The sequence below is a fragment of the Tursiops truncatus genome, chromosome 1, assembly GCF_011762595.2.
Source record: "Tursiops truncatus isolate mTurTru1 chromosome 1, mTurTru1.mat.Y, whole genome shotgun sequence".
NCBI classification, from domain to species: domain Eukaryota; kingdom Metazoa; phylum Chordata; class Mammalia; order Artiodactyla; family Delphinidae; genus Tursiops; species Tursiops truncatus.
The window spans coordinates 152,417,518-152,430,902 of NC_047034.1; the positions used below are offsets into that span (position 1 = coordinate 152,417,518).

Below are 13,385 nucleotides of genomic sequence, written 5' to 3' on the forward strand. Positions count from 1 at the left end.
TAGGCGGGCATCGGTGAAGGAAGAAAGAAAGATGGGCAAAAAGAAGAAGTAGGGGTAGAAATAAGAGGTTTTATGCTACTCCAGTAGCAACCCCCACTTGCTAGCAAACTCAAGGAGATTCTGGCAGCCCCTAAGGTCCAGGGCTGGAAAGACAAATGAAAGGAATATCCCCACCCTTTTGCCCACTCTGACTATTCTGCATCTCTTTTGGATTTCCTAATGCTAAACTAAGCCCTCTTTCCAGACTCACCCTAATGAGAAAGCAAGTAGCTGGGTGGTACAGTTTTATGGCAAAGAAAATGAATGGCAATTAATAACTGGTTAGCACCAGAGAAGCTGGTTTACCTAATCAGCCTACTGGTTCCAAGAAGCTTCTCTCTGCCTTACACCATCCTTTTATTTATGTTTTTAATAAAGTCATATCCTCATATCTAATGATATAGCATCCTCCCTTCCATCCCCTTGTCAGCCCTCCTCCTACACTTACTATCTCTTTTCCCCAATGTGGAGTCTGAATCCCATTCATGAGGAGGAAGCATAAGCTCTTGCACAAGTATTTCATCTGCCAACACTCCTCAGTGGCACACACCCCTCGTGACAGGCAGCCAACGTGATGTCATCGGTTGAACGCATCCTCAGGCTACCAGCTCTGAGCACCTGATCTTTAACAGGGTGTGAAGTACTAAGAAAATCCAATCGCACTGACATTTGGTGAATACCTGCTAAATGTAGGGCACTGTGCTAGGCAAAATGACAAATAATCTGTGAGCCCCAGGAACATAATCTAACTGGGCAAATACACGGGAAGTTAAATAACAAATGATAAAATACAAGTGATGATATACATGGTCAACTGGCCAATGAGTGACAGAAATTAACACTGTGAGTTCAGAAGCAGAATGAGTTATCACAGGTTAGTGTGGTTTGCAAAGGATTAATGGAAAAAGGGAGGACTCAAGCTGAGCTCCAAAGACAAGGAGGATTTCATTAGGCGAAGTGAGAAAAGACCTCACAGAAAAGGGGATGGCTCTAGCGGAGGCACAAGTCCTAAATACCAAACGAAGGCCCCAAAGAAAGCCAGATATATGGCAACAAAAATAAATGAGGCAAATATAAACTAAGAGAATATATCACCCAGCAGGGCACACTAAAGAATATTAGTACAGGGAGTTTCTCAGGCAGAAGGAAAATTATCCCAAATGGAAGACTGGACATGCTAGGAGAAAGGAAAAGCAACTTTTCAAAAAGGTAAATATTTGGTAAATCTAAATGAATATTGTCTGCATAAAGCAATAATAATCATAATGGGTTTTTTATTTACTTAATAAACATAAGAAAAATATACTAAAACATTTGCATTAAAAATAAATGCTATGGGCTTCCCTGGTGGTACAGTGATTGAGAGTCCGCCTGCCGATGCAGGGGACACGGATTCGTGCCCCGATCCGGGAAGATCCCACATGCTGAAGAGCGGCTGGGCCCATGAGCCATGGCCGCTGAGCCTGCACGTCCGGAGCCTGTGCTCCACAACGGGAGAGGCCACAACAGTGAGAGGCCCGCGTACCACAAATAAATACATAAATACATAAATAAATAAATGCTATGATTAAAAAAATAATATATGCATGCATGGAATATTAAAGCAGAGAGAAGAGAGTGGCTAATTCACCCACTCAAAAGGACTCAAAAAGTTATCATTAAGAACATAACATTTGGACTGAGTAAGGAAGGAAAAGTTTTTCAAGAGAACAGATTTAGGAGGACTCTGCAGACATAAGCAGTAATATGAGCAAGACAAATGAACTAGAAACAATTTGGAGTGTGAGTAAACTGCATGCAGAGGGGTATGAATACAGCAAAGGATTACAGGGGTATAAGGCAAGAAATGCAGTGAGTAGCCAGGGTGTGGAGAGACCGTGTCTTCTACTAGATTTCGGCCATATGCTATACTGGCATACAATCTACAGCCTATCTCTCCTACACAGCCCTTCCCAATAAAAGGCTGCTTTTCACAGGGTACGTAGGTGAATGCCACCCTGAGTAAATAAATAATATAGATATAAATAAAATAGAGGTCAGGCTTTGAGATAAGAGGAGACATGACCAACATGAAAGAGTAAAGGAAAAAAAAAGAGTAAAGGAGGGTGAGGGGCAGTTTCAAAGTAAGCCTGGCAATTAAAAACAATGAAATAAAAAATAAATAAAAATAAAAAGAATGAAATAATGCCATTGCAGCAACATGGATAGGCCTAGAGATTATCATACAAAGTGAAGTAAGTCAGAAAGAAAAAGATACATACCATATGATATCACTTATACGTGGAATCAAAAATATGATACAGGGACTTCCCTGACGGTCCAGTGGTTAAGACTCTGTGCTTCCAACGCAAGGGGCACAAGTTTGATCCCTGATCGGGGAAATAAGATCCCGCATGCCGCACGGCCCAGCCAAAAAATTTTTTAAAAAAGGAAAATATATATATATATATGATACAAATGAACTTATTTACAAAACAGAAACAGACTCACAGACATAGAAAATAAACTTATGGTTACCAAAGGGGAAAGGGGGTAGGGGAAGAATAAATTAGGAGTTTAGGATTAGCAGATACAAGCTACTACATATAAAATAGGTAAACAACAAGGTCCTACTGTATACCACACGGAACTGTATTCAATATCTTTACAATAAAGTATATTCAAAAATAATATGAGGGACTTCCCTGGTGGCGCGGTGGTTGGGAATCTGCCTGCCAGTGCAGGGGACACGGGTTTGAGCCCTGGTCCAGGTGGATCCCACCTGCCACGGAGCAACCTGGCCTGTGCACCACAACTACTGAGCCTGCGCTCTGGAGCCCGTGAGCCACGGCTGCTGAACCCGCGTGCCACAACTACTGAAGCCCATGCACCTAGAGCCCAAGCTCTGCAACAAGAGAAGCCACCGCAATGAGAAGCCCACACGCCTCAACAAACAGTAGCCGCCGCTCGCTGCAACTAGAGAAAGCCCGCTCACAGCAACTAAGACCCAACAATGAAGACCCAATATAGTCATTAATTAATTGATTAATTTTAAAAAGAATATGAAAAAGAATATATATGTATACATATATAACTGAATCACTTTGTTGTACACCAGAAACTAACACAACATTGTAAATCAACTATCCTTCAATTTAAAAAAAAAAAAAAGTAAGCCTGGCAAGGAAAAAGCTGAAAGAATACAAACTAAACTTAAACTCCAGTTACCCTAACCAGTGGCACTAGATAGAGAAAGACCAGAAAAGAGAACTTTTACCTTTTTCTTTGTACTGCTCAAATTTACAATAAGCACGTGTAATTCTGTAGTAATAAGAAAGAGAGTTAGATAAGCATAGAAAGCCTGTGTTTTTTCCTCTTCAGTTCTAGAACAGTATTTTTTGTTTTAAAGTAACTCACAATGTCCCACACCTGACTAGGGCCCCTTGGCAAGACTTAAACCACTAGGTAAAAAGTGCCAACTAAAGTCACACTCCCTTTCCCACTCACAAACAATAAGAGCTCCCAAGACTGCACGTAAAGGTCACTCCCCTGACCCTTCACTCGGCATGTTTCCAGAACTAGGAGTTTTTAGAGAAAAGAAGGAGACTCGGGCCAGACAATTCTATCCAAGGAGGTGTATAATATGGTGGTTCATTGCCGGAGTTCTATAGTCCCACAGAGTTAGATCTGAATTCCTACTCTACCGTTTACTAGATGTGGCCTTGGGCAAGTTATTTCACTGGCATGAGTCTCACTTTTCTCCTCTGTAAAATGATGATGATAATAATAATATCTACTTCACGACATTGTTATGAGAATTAAATGGGCTAGTGTATATAAAGTGCTTAACACAGTCCCTGTCACACGGTAAAAACTCAACTAATGGGAGCTATTATTATTATTAATCCATTCGGTTCATAAAAGGAAGCCATCTCCCACCAACGCTATGTACCAGATCCATTTCCACTCTCTTTCCTAAAGGATGCCAAAACCAAGGTGCAGAATTAGCAGGACAAGGTGTGAACCTGGGTTCTCCCCGTGTCCCTACCAAAAGAATCTTAGTAATAAGTGCTATGAGACAAGCAAAAGTTAATTTCATAATGCTCTTCTCTCCAGGTTAGAAGTAGCTAAACTAAACTATCTGTTACAGGTTGAATTGTGTCCCCCAAAAGATGCTGAAGTCCTACCTCGGAGCACCTGTGAACATGATTTTATTTGGAAATAGGGTCTTTACAAATGATCAAGTTAAAATGAGGTCACTAGGGTGGACTCTATCCCAATATAAGACTGGTGGTCTTACAAAAAGGGGAAATTTGGACACAAAGACAGACACATACAAGTGATGTGAAAGCACACAGAGAAAGGCCATTTACAAGCCAACGAAGGCCTGAGGCTAGCAGAAGCTGGGCAAAAGGCCTGGAACAGATCCTGCCTCACAGCCCTCAGAAGAAATCAACCCTGCTGACACCTTGATTTCAGCTTGTAGAACTGTAAGACAATAAATTTTTGTTGTTTAAGCCACCCAGTTTGTGGTACTTTATTATGGCAGCCCCAGTTAAGTAATAATACACCATGTTTTTTTTTTAATTGGCATTTATCCTATTATAAATAAACGATGTTGTTTTTTGTTTTTTTGTTTTTCTTTCTTTGCGGTACGTGGGCCTCTCACTGTGGTGGCCTCTCCCTTTGCGGAGCACAGGCTCCGGACGCACAGGCTCAGTGGCCATGGCTCATGGGCCCAGCCGCTCCACGGCATGTGGGATCTTCCCAGACCAGGGCACGAACCCGTGTCCTCTGCATCAGCAGGCAGACTCTCAACCACTGCGCCACCAGGGAAGCCCTAAACTATGTATTTTTTAAAGGAATTTTAATTTAAAATCAAAAGGTGGGTTATTTAAAAATGACAAGACCTGGGGACTTGCCTCGTGGTCCAGCAGTTAAGACTCCACACTCCCTGGAGGAATCAGGCTCCGTGACTTCAGACTATACTACAAAGCTACAGTAATCAACAGTATGGTACTGGCACAAAAACAGAAATACAGATCAATGGAACAGGACAGAAAGCCCAGAGATAAACCCACGCACCTATGGTCAGCTAATCTATGACAAAGGAGGCAAGGATATACACTGGGGAAAAGACAGCCTCTTCATAAGTGGTGCTGGGAAAACTGGACAGCTACATGTAAAAGAATGAAATTAGGGGCTTCCCTGGTGGCGCAGTGGTTGAGAACCTGCCTGCCAATGCAGGGGACACGGGTTCGAGCCCTGGTCCGGGAACATCCCACATGCCACGGAGCAACTAGACCCGTGAGCCACAACTACTGAGCCTGTGCGTCTGGAGCCTGTGCTCTGCAACAAGAGAGGCCGTGATAGTGACAGGCCCACGCATAGCGATGAAGAGTGGCCCCTGCTTGCCGCAACTAGAGAAAGCCCTTGCACAGAAACGAAGACCCAACATAGCAAAAATAAATTAATTAATTAATAAAATCCTACCCCCAACATCTTTTTTTTTTTTTTTTTTTTTTTGCGGTACGTGGGCCTCTCACTGTTGTGGCCCCTCCCGCTACGGAGCACAGGCTCCGGACGCGCAGGCTCAGCGGCCATGGCTCACAGGCCCAGCCGCTCCGCAGCATGTGGGATCTTCCCAGACCCGGGCACGATCCCGTGTCCCCTGCATTGGCAGGCGGACTCTCAACCACTGTGCCACCAGGGAAGACCCAACATCTTCTTAAAAAAAAAAAAAAAAAAAAGAATGAAATTAGAACACTCCCTAACACCATACACAAAAATAAACTCTAAATGGATTAAAGGCCTAAATGTAAGACCAGACACTATAAAACTCTTAGAGGAAAACATACGAAGAACACTCTGACATAAATCACAGCAATATCCTTTTTGACCCACCTCCTAGAGAAATGGAAATAAAAACAAAAATAAACAAATGGGACCTAATGAAACTTAAAAGCTTTTGTACAGTAAAGGAAACCATAAACAAGACAAAAAGACAACCCTCAGAATGGGAGAAAATATTTGCTAACAAAGCAACTGACAGAGGATTAATCTACAAAATATACAAGCAGCTCACGCAGCTCCATATCAAAAAACAAACAACCCAATCCAGAAATGGGCAGAAGACCTAGACAGACATTTCTCCAAAGAAGGTATACAGATTGCCAACAAACACATGAAAGGGTGCTCAACAACACTAATCATTAGAAAAAAGCAAATCAAAACTACAATGAGATATCACCTCACACCAGTCAGAATGGCCATCATCAAAAATTCTATAACCAAATAATTCTGCAGAGGGTGTGGAGAAAAGGGAACCCTCTTGCACTGTTGCTGGGAATGTAAATTGATATAGCCACTATGGAGAACAGTATGGAGTTTCCTTAAAAAACTAAAATTAGAACTACCATATGACCCAGCAATCCCACTACTGGGCATATACCCTAGGAAAAACATAATTCAAAAGGAGACATGTACCACAATGCTCATTGCTGCACTATTTACAACAGCCAGGACATGGAAGCAACATAAGTGTCCATCGACAGATGAATGGATAAAGATATGACACATATATATAATGGAATATTACTCAGCCATAAAAAGAAACGAAATTGAACTATTTGTAGTGAGGTGGATGGACCTAGAGTCTGTCATACACAGTGAAGTAAGTCAGAAAGAGAAAAACAAATACCGAATGCTAACACATATATATGGAATCTTAAAAAAAAAAAAGGTTCTAATGAACCTAGGGGCAGGACAGGAATAAAGACGCAGACGTAGAGAATGGACTTGAGGACACAGGGTGGGAGAAAGGTAGGCTGGGACGAAGTGAGAGAGTGGCATGGACATATATACACTACCAAATGTAAAATGGATGGCTGGTGGGAAGCAGCTGCATAGCACAGGGAGATCAGCTCAGTGCTCTGTGATCACCTAGATGGGTGGTTAGGGAGGGTGGGAGGGAGATGAAAGAGGGAGGGGATATGAGGATATATGTATACACATAGCGGATACACTTTGTTATACAGTGGAAACTAGCACAACACTGTAAAGCTATTATACTCCAATAAAGATGTTAAAAAAAAAAAGACTCCACGCTCCCAGTGCAGGGGGCCCGGGTTCAATCCCTGGCCAGGGAACTAGATCCCGCATGCCGCAACTAAGAGCGTGCATGCCAAAACTAAAAGATCCTGCAAGCCACGACGAAGATCCCACGTGCCACAACTAAGACCCGGCGTAGCCAAATAAATAAATAAATTTTTTTTTTTTAAATTAAACGATAGGGCTTCCCTGGTGGCGCAGTGGTTGAGAGTACACCTGCCGATGCAGGGGACACGGGTTCGTGCCCCGGTCCGGGAAGTTCCCACATGCCGCGGAGCGGCTGGGCCCGTGAGCCATGGCCGCTGAGCCTGCGCGTCCGGAGCCTGTGCTCCACAACAGGAGACGCCACAACAGTGAGAGGCCCACGTACCGCAAAAAAAAAAAAAAAAAAAATTAAACAATAAAATAAATGACAGGACCTGACTATACGTATACTTTTTCCTCTGCTAATTCTCGTCTACCAACCAAAATACCCTTGTGGGAAAAAGACACTAGGACCAAGATAGATTCTTACTCCTTTTGAATCTGGTATATCTGCTTCCCTAACCACTGCTGGATGAAAAGAAAGAAGGTAAGAGAACTCTTGTACATCGAGTATCTACTGTGTGCCTCACATGTTAGGTGCTAATACACATTATCTTATTCAAACTTCACAACATCCCTGCAAGGTATGAACTATTCTCCCCATTACTAGTGAGAAAATCAATGCTTAGAAAGGTTAAGTAAGTTGCCCAACATCATACAGCCATAAAGTGGCTGAGCCAAGATTCAAAACCCTTGTTTTTAACTAAACCAATCCGCTTGAACAAGTACTTTTGAACCAATTCCCTAGATATGATTTTCTACCAGACTTCTGATTTCAATCACTATGTGTTGAGTGAATCAATGAAGAGACCTTATAAATCCCATCTAGTTCTCCCATTTTTACAGTAAGGCGATGGGCCCAAAGAAGTAAATTGACTTGACCAGAGTCACAACTAAGTTAGTGTCAGAATTAGGTATCCAACCCAAGCCTCCTGATTTCCATTCCATCACATAAGTTTGAGGACAACAGCAGTACATGAAAATAGACAGCATGGATGCTAGAATCTGACTACCTCAGTTCAAATCTTGGCTCTGCAATTTTCCAACTGCATGATCTTGGGCAAGTCACTTAACCTCTCTGTTCTGTTTCCTCATCTAAAAACGGAGATAGTAATACCTATCTCACATGGTTACTCTTAGGACTGAATGAATATATACATAAAGTACTTAAAATAGTGCCTGGCACATTAATAAGCATTATGTTTGTTAACTACTTCTGCTACAACTATTATTAAATAATGCTAAGTAAAACACCAAAGAGTATATACACACTGACTATAATTTTATAAAACTGCAGACAAATGCACTCATTGACAGATAAAGAGAGGAAAAAGAGAAAGGGGCTCTTTGTTCCTGTAAATTTGCCTAACTTAGTTATTAGTAATAACATTTATTATTTACTCTGTACCAGGCTCAGTACTTGGTATGTTACAGCCATTACTAAATTTCATTAAATCTAAGACACCATCAACTGCAGAAAGAACCAATATTTCATTTACTCTCCCCAACAGCACTATGAAGTAGAGAGTTCCCCTATTCTGCAGATAAGAAACTGAGACACTGAGAGGTTAAAGAATTCATCCAAGGTCACACAGCTATTCAAATGGCCAAACTGGGTTTCAATCCCAGGTCTGTCAGACTCCAAAACCCCTTACACTGAACCACTTTATTACCAACTCGGTGCTGCTCAAACTTTAATGTGCATGGAATCACCTGGGAATCTTGCTAAAATAAAAACTGATTTAGCAGGTCTGGGGTGGAGCCTAACACTGTGCGGTCCTAACAAGCTCCCAGGTGCTACAGATGCTGCTGGTCCTGGATCACCACCAACTATTCTGCTTCCATTACAACAACTCCTCCTCCTCCCCCTCCTGGGTCTCCACCCTCATCTCAGCAATCAGCTAATGAAAAGGATGTTAACTCCCAAAAGACAGAGGAACCTTCTAATTAAGCCTTTGTTTCTCTGCCACCTTCACTATTCCTTCCTCTACCCTCCTGGGCCCCTCAGCTCAGTCTCCACTCTCCTTTCTAAGGCAGGCTACACAAAGCTACCGAGAGAAGCTAATAGGGAGCTCAAAATGAACGGCTGCCGTACCTAAGGAGACCTCTAACGAAAAAAATGTTAACCTTACGGTTGGATGATCCGGGGTGACAAGGTGCCACCTCGAAGTCCACATGACTACTGTGACTCTGAACAGTGAGCAAAAGTTTCTGGAGTAAACTGAAAACTAAGGATTATTTACTCCCATCATTTCTCCAAAGATAATGTGTGTGACCTCTCCCCACCCCCACTCTCAGCTCAGGTCTCTGAGCAACACAGGTAATTAAGGTCTGCCTACTTACTACAGAAACAGCTAGTTTCAATCGGGCTCAGTCCTCTCCTGCTCTACCTGTCCTACATTTTAGGCATTGTCTTTGTGCTCTTAGTGTTTACTAGCTCTACCAAACACACGCAGAAGTGCTGCACTGCACGAGCCTTTCTATAGTGGTCCTGGATGCCTGGGTTAGAAAACAACTGTGAAATTCAGTTATACGTAATATAACTGAATGGAGGGATACAGCACTACCCAGAGCACAGGATTGTTTGCGACTCAAGAGCCCTGCAGACTCCTCTTTATTACCACGACTCCACTGTTCCATGGGCCTGTCTTAAGGTAAACAATACTGCAACTCTGTTTGAGCAGTTCAAATCAGACCATTTTCAAGAGTAGTCTGACTTGAAAATCTTAAAGCAACTTAGACTACAAAATCAAAATTTATACTGCCCCTTAAGGCAAGAGGGCCAGTGGAGTTCAGCAGGCCTGGGTGCAAAACCCAATGCAGTCACTTACCAGCTGTGTGATCCTCAGGGAACTTATTTAGGTTCCTTAAGCTTTGGTATCCTCCTCTGTAGTATCAATCAATGTCATTGGACTGTCAATAGGATGCTATTTGTGATGATTAAATGAGATAAAGCACCTGGCATTTAGTAAGGCCTTAATACATGTTAGTTTCCTCTCCCCACCCCTGCTCACAGGGATATACAGTTAAGCTGATAATGCACATCAGTATCAAATCACACAAAGGAATGTGATTAAGCATGGTCTCATAAAAAAACACCACTCACCTGGTGAGATCTGGCTGTATGTAGCACCAATTGGTACATGGCCCTGAGCAAGTTACTGCACCTTTCCATGCCTCATTTCATTTCCTTCCAAGGAACAGGAGTGAGCTGAACTGATCATTTCCAGTTCACTCATTCAACAAATATTTACTGAGCACCTGCTATATACCAGGCACTTTTCTGGGTGCTAGGAATACAACAGTTAATAAACAAAAGAATGCAGGAGGTTCAGCTCTGCTCTCAGACAAATAGGTAAACAAAGGGAAACAGCTAATAACAGCAACAAATACTTCTTGCCTTATTAGCTCCCTTAAAACTGCCCCCACACTATCTTCTCTTATTAACATACTACCAAATGTAATTAGTTTTGCACTTTTGGAAGTTTTTTTTCAGGTAGGAGTTTGGAAGAAAGAGTGACGTTGGAGCACTTAAGAGCAATCACAGCAGTCCCAGTAAGAGATAAGGCCCTGAACTCATCTATTAGCAGTGGGGCTGGAGGAGATGACAGGTGGAGAGAGTTGTAGGAGATGGAATCCGCGGGACTTGCTGAAAGACTGGCCCCCTGGGCAGGATGCAGGAGAGGGAGGAGGCTTGCATGAAGCCCAGGGTCCTGGCTTGGACAACTGGATGGGTGAGGAAGGCTTTCACTGAGCTGGGGGACCCAGGAAGAGAAGCAGGTCTGGGAGCAGGGAGGAGGACAATGATGCCCATTTGGGACGTTATCAACTTTGAGATGTCTGTGGGACAATCGTGTGGAAAAACCCATTGAGACGGGTGCTGGAAGCAGCCGGAAAAACCAAGAAATATGACCACCCCCACCATTTGCAAAGTGGTTCAGTTTGTGAAGTGCATCATATGCATCTCATTTGACACAATCTACACCCTGAACAAGATCACAATTAGGTTGGAAAGTTCAGACAAATATACACAAAAAGTTAAGTAACAAAAAAAACCAAGAAATGCTACAAGGCAATTTTGGTTTGTGATGAACTGCAAGAAAATTATCTGTTATACTTGAACACAATAATCAAATCCCCAGGACTTCCCTGGTGGCACAGTGGTTAAGAATCCGCCTGCCAACGCAGGGGACACGGGTTCGATCCCTGGTCCAGGAAGATCCCACATCCCGCGGAGCAACTAATCCGGTGTACCAAAACTATTGAACCTACGCTCTAGAGCCCGCGAGCCACAACTACTGAAGCTCGCGCGCCTAGAGCCCGTGCTTTGCAACAAAGAGAAGCCACCGCAGTGAGAAGCCTGCAACCACAACGAAGAGGAGCCCCCGCTCGCCGCTACTAGAGAAAGCCCGCATGCGGCAACAAAGACCCAACGCAGCCAAAAAAAAAAAAAAATCCATCCCCACTCAGCTTTCTAATCTCTGGAGCTTTTATTTACTCAACTTTCCATATCATCACAAGCCTATTTGTTGAAGGTATTATACATCTTTACAAGTCAGAAAATGAGATGTAATCAACAGGAGGACGTAGAGGAGGAAAGAATGCAGGGGTTTTGGCTCTGCTTTTAGACAAAGGCAAAGGGAAGCAGCTAACGACAGCCACAAGGATTATTATACGCTGCCTCTATTAGCCCCCTTAGTATTGCCCCCCACACCGATCGTCTCTTATTAACACACCAACTGTGCCACAGCTCCGTCAGCTCCTGCCTCTCATCCCTTCTCAATGGCATATTCACGCTAGGGTCTCCACCGCCTCACCCCTTCCCTGGAGCCGCCCAAAGGCTGAGGAGGCCTGAGCGATGGGAATCTAATGCTCCCTCTAGCTTTGTCTTCCACAGGGAAGGTGGAGGGAAATTCCAGCCCCTCACAGACGCCCATTCTTCCTAATAAAGGCATTACTACATGAATAGTGTTATTATACTAATTAAAAATAATAACAATAAAAACAATGAATCAGTCCTCTGGGAGAGGTGAGGATCTCAAAGCACCCCATCTGAACTAGTCTGGTTCCTGTTCTCCGTTTGGGAAACTAACCAACAGAGGCTGGGATGGGTCCTACATTCTTACCCCCAGAGGTGCCCCAGACCAGGCCAGACCAGCTTCTTTCCAACCCAACACTAACCCCATGGCTCATTTCTGGTGTTTGTGTGCACACGAGCGTTTGCAGTAGGTCTGGGATGAATTTCCTCACGTTACAATTGTACAGAGGACCCAGGTCTTCCAGGTGTTCTCCTGCCTACCACTCCAGCCACAGGTCACGGAGAGTGAGGGCCCCATTAGGATCCTGACCCAGCTGTATGGAGAGGGAACAAGACAGTAAGGTCCTGCATGACTAGAAAGGACATTGAGAGGAACTGCCTGGCACCAAAGGGCCATGGATGGGAGCTCCCTGTCACTCTGGTTGGAACAGAAGATAAGCGTTGACTCTGTCAAACCCCTTTCCCTCTGCACGAGGTCACTTTTTAGGAAACCTTCTACCGGGAAGATGATAGCTGCACGAGGAGCAGCCATCTACTATTTGTTCAACTGCTTATTCATTCTTTATTGTCTCTTGTCATTTGTATCATCTGTTGTATACTTTAACGCCCGGGGGCAGACAGAGGGTTTATGAACTCTACTTATTCAGTGTTAGATACTGTACTACATTCAAAGAGGCTCTTAACAGAGGCATTTTTGCTGATGGTGATGACAAGGATAGTAGAGGGCGTCCATACATGCAAAGCAGCCTGCCCTGGAGTAGACCGTCCACTGCACTCTGTGAAACCAGAGGCAAGGGACGAACAAGCATACACACACAACTCTTGCAGGACTTAGAGAGAAATTGTACCAGATCAGCCAAACCAGGGACAGAAATGAGATCAAAGATTCTCCAAATTAGTGGAGACACACCTTCCACTCCCAGGGGTGACTCACATCAAGTTTACCCAACACAGAGTCCAAATTTACAAAACAAAGAGCAGAAAACAAGTCACAATGTGGAGAACATACCAGTTAACAGCTAAAGCAGGTAGAGTGGGTCAAAGGAGTAAGACCTAAGTCAACTCTGAAGGTAACCTAACACACTACGAAATATCCTCTATAGTAGACTAAAGGTGAAGAACCCAAGCAAGTAGA

General features: G+C 43.4%; 1 protein-coding gene across 4 annotated transcripts in view; it reads right to left on the reverse strand.

The window, feature by feature from the left end:
• MACF1 (microtubule actin crosslinking factor 1) overlaps positions 1–13,385 on the reverse strand; it is a 341,877-nt gene that overhangs the window by 304,183 nt on the left and 24,309 nt on the right. The gene's annotated exons all lie outside the window — the stretch shown is intronic.